Below are 12,371 nucleotides of genomic sequence, written 5' to 3' on the forward strand. Positions count from 1 at the left end.
TGTAAGGTTGAGGATGACGAATGCACCAGTGTACAGGACCCTAGTCGAACTTGCCACCCCTAGAGCGTCATTTCATCCAGACCTATCGCCTGAACCGTGAGACCATTATGGAACTGGTGGCCCAGTTGGAGCCCGATTTGGTGCCTGCCATTCGCCATCCCAATGCCATCCCTCTCACAGTACAGGTGTTGTTAATCCTCCACTACCTTGCCTCAGGCTCCTTCCAGATCACAGTGGGCCTGGCAGCAGGGATGTCACGGCCGATGTTTAGCAGCGCCCTGAGGGATGTACTATGTGCCCTGCTCAAACATCTGGACAGCGACATCTGGTTCCTTCAACGTGCAGAAATGCCCACTGTCAAGGCTGCGTTCTACGGAGTGGCACACGCCCCTCATGACATTGGTGCCATAGATGGCACCCACATTGCCCTAGTGCCACCCAGGAGGAGTGAACAGGTCTATAGACACCACAAAACTTTCATTTGGTTAATGTGCAGGTGATGTGTTTCGCAGACCAATACATCTACCAGGAGATGGTCGGGTTCCCAGGCTCTGTGCATGATTCCTTCATTCTGAGGAACAGCACTGTCCCACACATGATGGCACCACTTATGAAGGACTGGGCCTGGCTCATTGGTGTGTACCCCTGCATATCTGTGCCCCTCAGCTTTCTGCACTCTTGTGTCCCAGCCTTTTTGCCCTCCCAGTCTTGTCTAGCCTGTCCCTCACTGGTGACTCTGGCTATCACAACCTGCCCTGGCTCCTGAACCTGTGAGGCATCAAACTTCAGATGCAGAGGACTGTTACAATGAGGTCCATAGTCGTACCAGACGGGTTATTGAGAGGTGCTTCAGCCTGTTGAAGGTCAGATTCTGGTGTCTGCATATCTCCGGGGGTGCCCTGCTCTACAACCAACAGAAATGTGTGCCAGATCATTGTTGCCTGTGCATGCTGCACAATCTGGCCCTGAGGCATCACATCCCATTCCTGGATGCAGAGGAGGGGGTAGCTGTACCAGTGGCTGATGAAGGGGACATGGGGAGTGAGGAAGAGGAGGATTATGAGGATGCAGCTGACTCCAGGGCAGAGCTGATTCAACAGTACTTCGGCTGAGATGTAGGTATGTGTCAACTGTCTGGTTTGTGTCCTCTACAACTGTCTGCCTTGTTTCTGCTACCACCTGTTGTCTGTGACCACTGATGGTATTGGTTGCAGCTCTGACTCCGGGTTGGCTTGGGGGTTTCACAGGTGCCCATGACTTAGGTAGTCACAGTGTATAGGTCAGACCTATAGTCAGGCAGCTGGTGTACTAGTGCCATCAACGTGTATGTACAATGTTCCCTGAGCTGCCAGTTCAAGTGCTATGTGTATGCCACACAGGGTTGTTGCATTTGTGCAGCATGTATCCTGGGGTCAACATTGGGTGGCAGTGCTACATTGTTGTTGGTGGCAGTGGGTATGGGGTCAGGGCTGGCGCTGGGTGCTGTGAGGTTGGGACCATTGGGTTGGTTTGTGTTGTTTTGTGTGTTGGTACTGGCCATATGGTTGTGGACTTGACTGCCATATCTGCCTTGGACACCTGTTCCTATGGTGCATTTGTGTTGAGTTGGAATCTGTGACTCCTACAGTGATTGTTGTCCCTGTCTTGTTCTACTTTCAGGACATTGTAGTAGTGTACTCTGGTCCCTGCCTGACCTGTTACCTCCCTTTACACATACCCCCAGCCACTGGCTGCTCCACGATCGACCTCCCTCCATTTTGCTCCCCCTATCTGTCACCCTCCCATGCATGTGCTGAGCAATGGGTTGCCAGTTGCACATGTACTGGCAGTTCCATTCATACTCATGACAAATAAAGACGTAGGCAGTAACTGTGCTCTATGGTGTTCATTTGTGAGTAACAAGTGCAAGGGGTGATGAGTGGGGTCATGGCAGCTGAGATTATCAGAGTGGTGAGGCCAGTTTTGGGTAGTCCAGGTCCAGTATGCTGGCCATGGGAAAATGGAGAAATGAGAGTGGACAGTCGACAGGGTGTCTCAGTCACACGCAAGGGAGAATGTTTAGGAGAGGGTCACTTCCTGGCGGTGGTCGTGGTCTTGGCATCATGTCCGGCTGGATGTCTAGTTGGACGTCCTTGTTTGAGTGGGGGTTCCTCAGCTACAGGGGTAGGGGTAGAGGTGCTAATGTCCTGCGGGTCCTGTGGTGTGCCTCCATACCAATGGCTGCCGCTGACGTGGAGGGCTCTGATGGGATGTGGCCAGTGGAAGGGGGCTGCTGGTGGGTGGTGGACTCACACAGGATGTTGGTCAGGTCATTGAGCACCCCTGCTATGGAGACCATGGTGGCATTGTAGGCCTGCCACTGTTGCATGGCCTCCTAAATGGTATTCCCCCAGCAGCCTCTGGGTCTCCTGCATGGTAGCGTGGATCAGGCCCACTGTGTCTTGGGTCTGCTGGTAGACACCCAGGACTTGATTGAGGGCCTCTTGGCAGTCAGTTGGTGTGGCTGCCCGAGCCTTGGACCACGGTCCCCCTCCCACTACCCCTGGCCCCCGTGCCTGTGCCCCTGGCCCAGTGTGCCCACTCTCAGTAGTAGTAGGGTCTTCATTGTCTGGGGTGTGTGCCCTTGACTCTAGCTGTTGTACTATGTGGCACACTTCTAATTGTGAGTTCCCTGGGGCACAGGTTTGGGGTTCAGGAGCTCGCTGTGGTATTGTTGCCAGATGGGTGGGGGCCTCCGGTGTGTCCAGAGTGGGTCAGCTGTTGGTGGACTGTCCAGTGGCCCCAGATTGCCCAGGCAAGTCGTCCCCATCCAGATATCCAGTGGGGCCTTCATCCTGGGGAGGGCCCTCTGAGCCTGACATCCTTTGCAGGGTGGCAGTGGCAGGGGTACCTGTGGATAGAATAAGTAGATATTAGTTGTGTAACTGTAGTTGTTATGTCCCTGTTGTGATGCATGCAGTGACTCGACTTGCTTCCCCGTGATGGCAGTGACAACTGCTGCATTGCAGACATTAATTTGGTGTAGGGGTTTGTGGCATGTTTTCCATGTGGCATGGGGGTTGTGTATGGTGGTTGGCATTGCTGTCATTGCTATGTGTTGGGACCAAGTTGTGGCAGCCAGTAGGTGTGGACTGTGGTATGGTTGGCCATGCGGATGTTCCACTGTGCAGTGGGTCTGTGGCGTGTTGCTGTGTTGGTTGTGCTGGATTGTGGGGGCTGTGGTTCTTCACATTGTGAATGTCATCCGTGCATTAGGAGTGAGTGAGTAGGGATGGTGGGAGTGGGGTGGTGTGGCATGCAGAGGAGGGATGTGGGGTGTTTGGGACGGGTGCAGTTGGGTAGGTTGCAGTAGGGTGGTGAGTGGTGGGTGGTGGGGAGGTGTGCTGGGCAGGGGTGGTTGGTGCTTAGGGGGTATAGTTGACTTACCAGAGTTGAGCCCCTCACGTGATGCCAGTCCGGTTGCATGATGTCCAGGACCTTCTCCTCCCACGATGTCAACTCAAGGGGAGGAGGTGGAGGCCCACCGCCAGTCTTGTTGATGGCTAGCTGATGCCTGGATGCCATGGAACGGACCTTCCCTTGAGGTCATTCCACCTCTTCTGAAGTCCTTCCTTGTGCGTGGGTAGGTGCCAACTGTGTTGACACTGTGGACAATCCCCTTCCATGACTCAGTTTTCATGGCAATCGATGTTTGCTGTACCTGGACTCCCATGAGCTGTGGCTCTGCTCTGAAGATCTCGTCCACCATGACCCGCAACTCATTGTTGGTGATCCATGGGTGCTTCTGGCGTGACATGTTGTGGGGTGGGTATGTGGTATGCATGTCGGGTGCAGTGTGGGATGTGTGGTGATGTGGGGGTGTTTGGCTGTGGGTGCTGGTGGGCTGTGGTGATAATTTGTACAATGTGTGCTGTGTGATTGTTTTTGTTGTGTTTGGGGTGTGCTTCATGTCATGTGTGTCTGCAGCTGCTCGCAGTTGTCGCTAGGGATTGTGGGTGTGTGTGGGGATGTTATATGGTGGCGTTTGCAGGTGTTCTTTGGTGTGTGTATGAGTTTTAGGTGTGGGATATTCAAACTGACCAATGTGTTGTTGGCTATTTTCGATGTTGCCTTTTTGTACCGCCGCGGTGCGAACCGCCAACGGTTTTTTGCCGTGCATGTACCGCTGTGCTGGACGTTGCCTCTAAATATGAAGGTTGGAATGGTGTTGATGTGGCGGGGCCTGGCGGTTGAACTGTCAATCTTTTGCCGTGAGTTGGCCTGGTGGTGTTGGTTTTGTGTTTTGTGACTTGTAATCCAGCGGTTGCTATACCGCCACCACTGGTGGTATGGTGGTGCCATTTCACATGCGGTCTTGCCCGAAGGCCACCGAAGTCGTAATGAGGGCCATAGTAAGAAGCTGCATAAGGCCCAGAAGCTCTTTATCAACTGATCAACACAGTCAGGGACTTAAAACAAAACAAAACCCATGGAAAATAATGTTAAAAAAATGTATTTATTTCAAATAGTTAAACTACGAACTAACTATAAACAAATATACTTTCATGTAACGAACATAAGTATTTAAAAATAATATATTTATTTTTCATAATGAAATATTTTATTATCTTTTTAAATTGGAAAATTAATGAAACTTTTATTTTTAAAATAGAATTAACTTATTTTAGTTACTTCTATATAAAACGTTTAATAATTATTAATGCATACAATTTTTTTACTTTAGCAGAAGCTGTTTTTAAAATTTAAACTTCAGCAAACTATTTTTTATTTATCTTTATATATGTATATTAAAGATGTAATTTAAAATTAAGTTAGTAGTGCAGTACAATTTTATTCTTTTGCTCTACATTTAAAATGAATATATACAATCATCTCTTTAATTAAATTTTTGAGTGTTTTGTGGCAGTTATCTATATTGATTTATATTTTAAACTATTTTAAATACACTGATTTAACATTATTTCCTGTGGGTTTTATTTCAGTCCCTACCTCCATTATTTTCAATGGGAAAGTGTTGTAGTATATTGGCATGTGTGCTGCTGAGCTTAATAATGTTTCTTTTTGGAAGTAGTGACTTACACTCATAAATGTGTCTCCACCCCTGTTTCAAGGGGTGGAGACCTATAAGTCTACACTTTTAAGTAACTTTACACACAGATTTTGTGAACTGCAAAACCTAGTAAAGTTACTCAGAAGTGTAAGTTAGCTTTACGAATAGCCCTGTTTACCTTCAAAACAGTCACCAATTAACCCTTTACCTTTCTCCCCTATACCTTCCCCTCCAGTCCTAGATCCAATCCACGTCGCCCTAAACTCTTTCCCTTTAACCCTAACTGTAAACCCTTCACCCATTCAGACTACATCCTTCACCTTCAAGCACTTAACCCTTGAACGTATCACTTGTTATTTTTCACCCCTACACTCTACACCCTTAAATCCTTCTCCCTTCACCTCTAAACCCTTCATCTCTAAATCCTTCACAATTCACACTTAAACCCTTAAACCCCTAAGCCCTTCAGCCTTTACTTTTAAACCTATCATTCTGTTAAATTGTTACCCCTCCCACTTGACACTTAAACCCTTCACCATTCACCCTTAAACAATTTAGCCTTAAGTTCATCACCTTTCACCCCTAAACCCTTCTCCCTTCAACCTGTTCAGTGGCAGCTGGCGACTTTTAAAAGTGGTGGGGCATAATCCTTGGCTCGAATTACAAAGAGCTTTTTCCTGGAGGGTTCTCTCATACTTTCCTGCACTTCGTTTACTATCTCAATCTGACTCAGGGCCTCATTACGAGTTTGCTAGTTGGACCGCCAGACTGCCATGTTGGTGGTCCCAAAAAGCCAACCATGTTAGTAGTCTTTCAGACCACCATATTATGAGTTATATAGGCAGGACCGCTGACCGCCAAGCAAAAATGGCAGACTGCAAGTGGTGCGGCGGCCTGGAAATAGGCGGTCTAACCTCCAGCGATGACAGCACCTTAACCAACGACCAAGCATATTACAAGCACACAGTCACTGTGGTGGTCCCCCCAGTGCGGTCAGCCAATGGCATTCTGAACCACAGCAGTTCATGGTCAGCAAAGCAATAGACAACAGCACATTGGATGAATTTGAAAACAACATTGCCACAGTGGACACTCCTGCGAAGCACTCTATAAAACACACCCCTTCACAGACCACAATTCTTTGCATTTTCTGGGAGGAGAAGCTCTTGACCATCCTACATCCTGAGGGTTTGACAGGACCACCTAGGGAAGTGGAGTCTGGTAAGTCACAACACAAAAAATTTCACCAAAATGCCATGAATGCTCACAGCTTAGCTTTACCCACTACCTTGTTCATGTATCCAACCAAAATGCAAAACCCAGAGTATCAGAGTGTAAAACCTGTCAATCTGTATTGTTGGACCCAACAGCCAGCAGAACTACTGAGGCCCATCACATGCCATATGTCCAAATGGGGCCTGTAAGTTTTTCTTTATATAATAATAATCATAGGACTCATGGTATGTCTCAACAAGTAAATGTATGCCCCATCCTAAATACAGTCTGCATTCAGAAATGTAATACCCAACACTTGTATATTGTGTGTAGTACAGAGTGTGACCTGACTACAGCTACCAGGAGGTACCGTTTCTATAACTCCAAACACCAGACCAGTGTTGTCTTCTCCAAATATTCCTGTTCGTTATCTCTCAACTGAAGTGTACTCACCTGGGAGGATACCATACATATAGTGTGTTTAGTACAGGGAATGAGGGACATGACTGCTAAGGCCAGGAGGCTCTGTTACTGTTACTCCACTCACCACACTTGTGTTCTCTTTACAAAATACCATTGCTTGGTAAACCACAAATGAAGTGTACTCATCTAGGGAGCTAACATTTGTATAGTGAGTGTGGTACAGGGACTCACATGACTGCTAAGGCCTGGATGCCTTGTGTCTTTAAATCCAGAACAGGGTTTACTTGTCAAAAACTATCTGTTATTGAACTCTCAAATGAAGTTTACTCACCTGGGAGGGTACCATTTGCATAATGGTGGGAAGTAGGGAGAGTGACCCGAATGCAAAGTCTAATAGGCCCTGTTTCTCTAACTCCAACCACCAGCACAATGATTACCTGTCCTAATACATCTGTAAGTGAACTCTCAAATGAAGTTTACTCCTAGGGAGATAACATTTGTCAAGTGTTTGGAAGTAGAGGGAGTGGCCTGACTGCTAAGACTAGGAGGCTCTGTGTCTGTAATTCCAACCACCAGCCATTGTACATGTGTCCAAATACCCCTGTTTGGTTACTCCCAATTGAAGTCTACTCACCTGGGAGGATAGCATTTGTGTAGTGTGTGTAGTAGAGAGAGTGACCCAACTACAACTCCCAGGAGGCAATGTTTCTCTAACTCCAAACACCAGACCAGTGTTCACTTGTCAAAAGACCCCTGTTTGACAACTCTCAAATTAGGTTTACTCACCTGAGAGGTTAACTTATGTCAAGTGTGAGTAGTATAGAGAGTGACATGAGTCCAACTCCCAGAAGGCACTGTTTCTCCAACTCCAACCACCAGCACAGTGGTCACATGCTGCAATAGATCTGTTTGTCAACTCTCAAATAAAGTATACTCACCTGGGAGTGATGAAGCACAGATTATGCCTGAATCACAGACATATCTGTCAACATAGGTCCACCTTGACTTGCTAACCCAAGATAAAATATTGGAGGACATGAATGACACCTTACCCGGTGTGCAGAACTATGATCCCTAAGGCCTTAAGATGCATAACCAGAATGGTATTGGCAGAAGACACATTCACACTGCGCTGACCACAGGATGACCCCCGTCACATATACAACAATCTCCTGGTTCTGCCTGCATCACAATCAATAAGACTTCAAAATGGCCAAAGTCATATCTTGCCTAGCCACTGTTTTGCCTGCACTGGTGTGTAAGGGGGCATTCTCAAGCCATCATCCCAAGTGCTAATGATCTGCACATTTCAGCAGCTGTTTGACTTAAATGGAATTGTCATGCTTCACAAATGTCATGTCAGTACAACCAATACCATGGGTGCTTGCCACAGTAAGATTAACTACAACTTAACTTTGTACAAGGTCTCTGTTTACTGTAACACTGGTGCGTTAGAGGAAGATGTCAAAATATGACCAGTAAGATTGTATGTTTCACGTCAACAGGTCGAGCTGCCACTGGGTACACAGAGGCCACAGAAGAGACTGCCACTAACCCCCTGGATGAAGTCCTCAGTGAAGAAGTCACTCCTGGATGTCTGGATGTGGAGGACAGCTCTGGTCCATCTGGGCAACCTGGTCAGACACCAATAGTGAGACTTACTGTGGCCCCATCAACACCTCCCAGCCCTGTTGCCTCAGCATCACAGGCAAGACCATTCGCCCCACAATCTGTGTACCATCCCATGCCCCTTAGTCCTGGATCCTGAGTTGCAGCAGAACACTTTTGATAAAGGGTCCAGGAACAAGTTAGAGAGGGTACCCTTTGACAAGGGCACAGGACCATAGGGAGAGTGAACAGCAGGGATGCTGTTGGGCAGTGGGGTAAGGCCACTGTGGCTTCTCCTGGCCAGGACACCATCAGCCACGTGTTGGGGGTTTATCACTAGTCACAAGGCGTGATGGACCAGGTCTTGACCGATCTCCAGGAAATCAAGCAGCTACAGAGGGACATGCACAGAGACATGCAGGAACGGATGGAAGCCTGCAGTGCCAAAATGATCTTTCTAACAGGGGTGCTGAGGGACATTCACAGCACCATGAGCAGGGCCTTTCAACACCAGTCTACCCCTTCATCTGGATCATCAACATTAGGCACATTTACATCAGTGCCAGCCACTGGGAGGGAGGCCCTGCCAGAAGTAGAACCAGTCCCAGTCACCCTTGCCTCTGTAGCAGCTGACCCTACCACGCAAGCAAGGACATCCACTAAAGAATCCAAGAGGTGTGAATGAAAAGACACCTATTAAAGCCAGCAAGGGACCTCTTACTAAAGGACCTCATTTGTGTTCTACACATTCACTCTGTTGACTAATCCTCAACCACGTCCCATTTCCAATAGGAGAAGTACTCTGAGCTCCCAATGGCGTGGCATCTACTCCAATGATTTCATTCATCACGACTGACCCTTTCACTTTACTTTTTTGTTTCTTCATGTCCCAAATGTATTTTCTGCATTAGCATTGTAATAAATATACCACTCACAAATTCATTGTTTGCTCGCTTAATTTACTACTTTTTTCTATGTTGAGATGTGAGGCCATGTGAACCATATGATAAAGACACAAGTTACTTGTGCAAGCAGGGATATGTTACATGTGCACAGTGTCCAGCTCAAGATTACAATCACTACGCACCAACACATTAGTGTCTGGTCAAACCAAAATTCTAAATCCAGTGTGCAGCACATAGGCTATCAATATGTTGGGACTTTTAGAAACAAGTATGTGTGACTCATACTGAGTCAAAGTACATATTTGAAGGTACAGACCCCCAGGCAACAGTAGGAAGGGCCTTGTCAGACATTGTCCTGTAGAATAGGCAAACCTTAAAGTGGTTGATGTCACCAGCTTGAGCCTTATCATATATCACACCAAAGTAATCTAATCACATAATCCAAGATACAGACAGATGGCAGTACAACAGTTCCTATTCACAAGCCCATCATAATCCAGTTACCATGCATCTGGTGGTATGACACAAATCTATGGTGGTTATTACAACCCTGGCAGTCGGTGTTAAAGCGGCGGTAAGACTGCCAACAGGCCGGAGGTAAAAAAAATGGAATCACGACCGTGGCGGAAACCGCCAACATACACAGCCACTTTAACACTCCGACCGCCAAGGCGGTACAAACAAACAGCATGGCGGTCACCGCCAACAGACAGGCGGAGGACAATGTACCGCCCGCAGTATCACAACATACCAATCCGCCATCTTTTCTGGGGCGGATTCACTGCGAACAAAAACACGGCTTAAACAGGACTTTGAAGGGAAAATTCTCACCTCTACACACCCCATGAGGAATCTGGACGCCATGGATCCCGAGGTCCAGATCCTGCCAGCCCTTATCTTCTTGTTCTTCTACCAGGAGCACGAACGCCAGCGCCGAAGACCACGGTGGGTACTGCACCTACGACACAGGGGAGGGGGAGGGAAAAAACAGGGATACACACATGCAACACCTCCACCCTCACCCACTACAACACACACACTAATAACGCATGATACATTACAGTTACACCCCCCAAACCTCCTGGAAGAATGCAAAGACAAAAGCAAATGAGTGTAACCATTGTAATATATTAAAATCCAGTACGCAAAAACATATATACACTATTAACAAATATATATGCCAAGAATAGTAGTCCAGGTAGTGCTCCATTGAAGTCCGTGGAACAATGGGCCCACAAGGCATGGGCGAGGCCCACACTCAATACCCGATCAAAACGGAGAGAACACTGCAGGGGCATCAGATAGCAATAAAACAGGCACCACAGGGGGAAGAGAAAGGGGGGGCACCTCAGCCGGGTGAGTGCACAACGCCAAGTCCACGAGGGGGCCACATGCCCACTGTTCAATCCTGGGGAGTGCAAAGCCACAGTCTCTCAAGTCTCTACAGTGGGTGGGTTGCCCACTGACATATCCTGGGGAGTGCAAAGCCACAGTCTCACAAGTCTCTACAGTGGGTGGTTTACCCACTGCCATATCCTGGGGAGTGCAAAGCCAAAGCCTCACAAGTCTCTACAGTGGGTGGTTTGCCCACTGCCATATTCTGGGGAGTGCAAAGCCACAGTCTCTCTAGTGGATGTCAGTCTCCACTGGTTCTGGAGGGGGCCTTGTGCCCAGAGTGCTTCATCCTGCCAAGGACTGAGGTAGTGGATGTATCTCTCCACTGGTTCTGGAGGGGGCCTTGTGCCCAGAGTGCTTCATCCTGCTCGTGACGGACTCAGTAGCGTCAGTGCCCTTGGTGCTCATGGGCCAGCGGTGCTTGTTGCGGCAGTGCCCTGTTCAGCGGTGCTTGTGGCGGCGGTGTCCTTGGCAGTGATGCTTGTGGCGGCGGTGTCCTGTTCAGCGGTGCTTGTGGTGACGGTGTCCTTGGCAGTGGTGCTTGTTGCGGCAGTGTCCTTGGCAGTGATTCAGCTGTTGGCGGTCCTGTCTGGCCCAGCGGGGCTGGTGCTGGCAGTCCTATCTGGGCCAGTGGGGCTGGTGCTAGCGGTCCTTTATGGCCCAGCGGGGCTGGTGCTGGCGGTCCTTTCTGGGCCAGTGGGGCTGGTGCTGGCGGTCCTGTCCTGGGCACCTGGGCTGGTGCTGGTGGTCCTGTCCTGGGCAGCTGGGCTGGTGCTGGCGGTGGCCTCCTGGGCAGCGGGGATGATGGTGGTGGCCTCCTGGGCAGCGGGGATGATGGTGGTGGCCTCCTGGGCAGCTGGGCTGGTGCTGGCCTCCTGGGCAGCAGGGCTGGTGCTGGCAGTGGCCTCCTGGGCAGCGGGGATGATGGCGGTGGCCTCCTCGCAGCGGGGATGATGGCGGTGGCCTCCTGGGCAGCAGGGCTGGTGCTGGCGGTGGCCTCCTGGGCAGCGGGGATGATGGCGGTGGCCTCCTGGGCAGCGGGGATGATGGCGGTGGCCTCCTGGGGAGCTGGGCTGGTGCTGGCGGTGGCCTCCTGGGCAGCGGGTATGATGGTGGTCTTCTCCGCCGTGCTGCTCTTCCCAGACATGCTGAGTTTCTTGTGTCCCTTCCCCACCTTGGAAGGTGTCGCACCTGACTCCAAACTCCCACCTGTACCCCTGGGAGCAGCTTTGGTGGCTGGAGTCTTCCCCCTCTCCCGCCGGGCACTGGCCAACTTTTGATGCTTGACAGGTGGGGGACTGTCCGTGCTGTGGCTCCGTGCCACACTGGCTGCCCTGCTGCCCGGTGCACTCCAGATTCCGGTGACTACAGGCACCACTGTCCCGGAGATGTTGTGGCTGAGGTGCTAGGTTGGGACCTGGAGAGTCGGGCCCTAGGAGACTGACGGGGTGGGGGAGGTGAGGGAAAGAGGTCAAGGGTGGACAGGAAAAGTTTCTTGGGAACACTGGGACGGGTAGCTGGAGGGGGTTTGGGAGTGGAGGAAGAGGTTGTGGTTGTAGGAGGTGTTCATTTGGTGACTTTAGGTGAAGGTGCATGCGCTGGAGGCTGTCATGAGGTGGATGGCTGTTGGGTGGCTGCGTTTGTGTACCTTGGGAGGGGGCGTCACAGCCACACTGGGAGAGGACACAGGGGACGTGTGAATGGTAGTGGGGGTGGTGACTGCACGTGAGCGGGGTGTGGTGGTGGGTGTGCTGGTGATGGAAGTAGTGGCTGTA

The sequence above is a fragment of the Pleurodeles waltl genome, chromosome 1_2, assembly GCF_031143425.1.
Source record: "Pleurodeles waltl isolate 20211129_DDA chromosome 1_2, aPleWal1.hap1.20221129, whole genome shotgun sequence".
Taxonomy (NCBI): Eukaryota; Metazoa; Chordata; class Amphibia; order Caudata; family Salamandridae; genus Pleurodeles; species Pleurodeles waltl.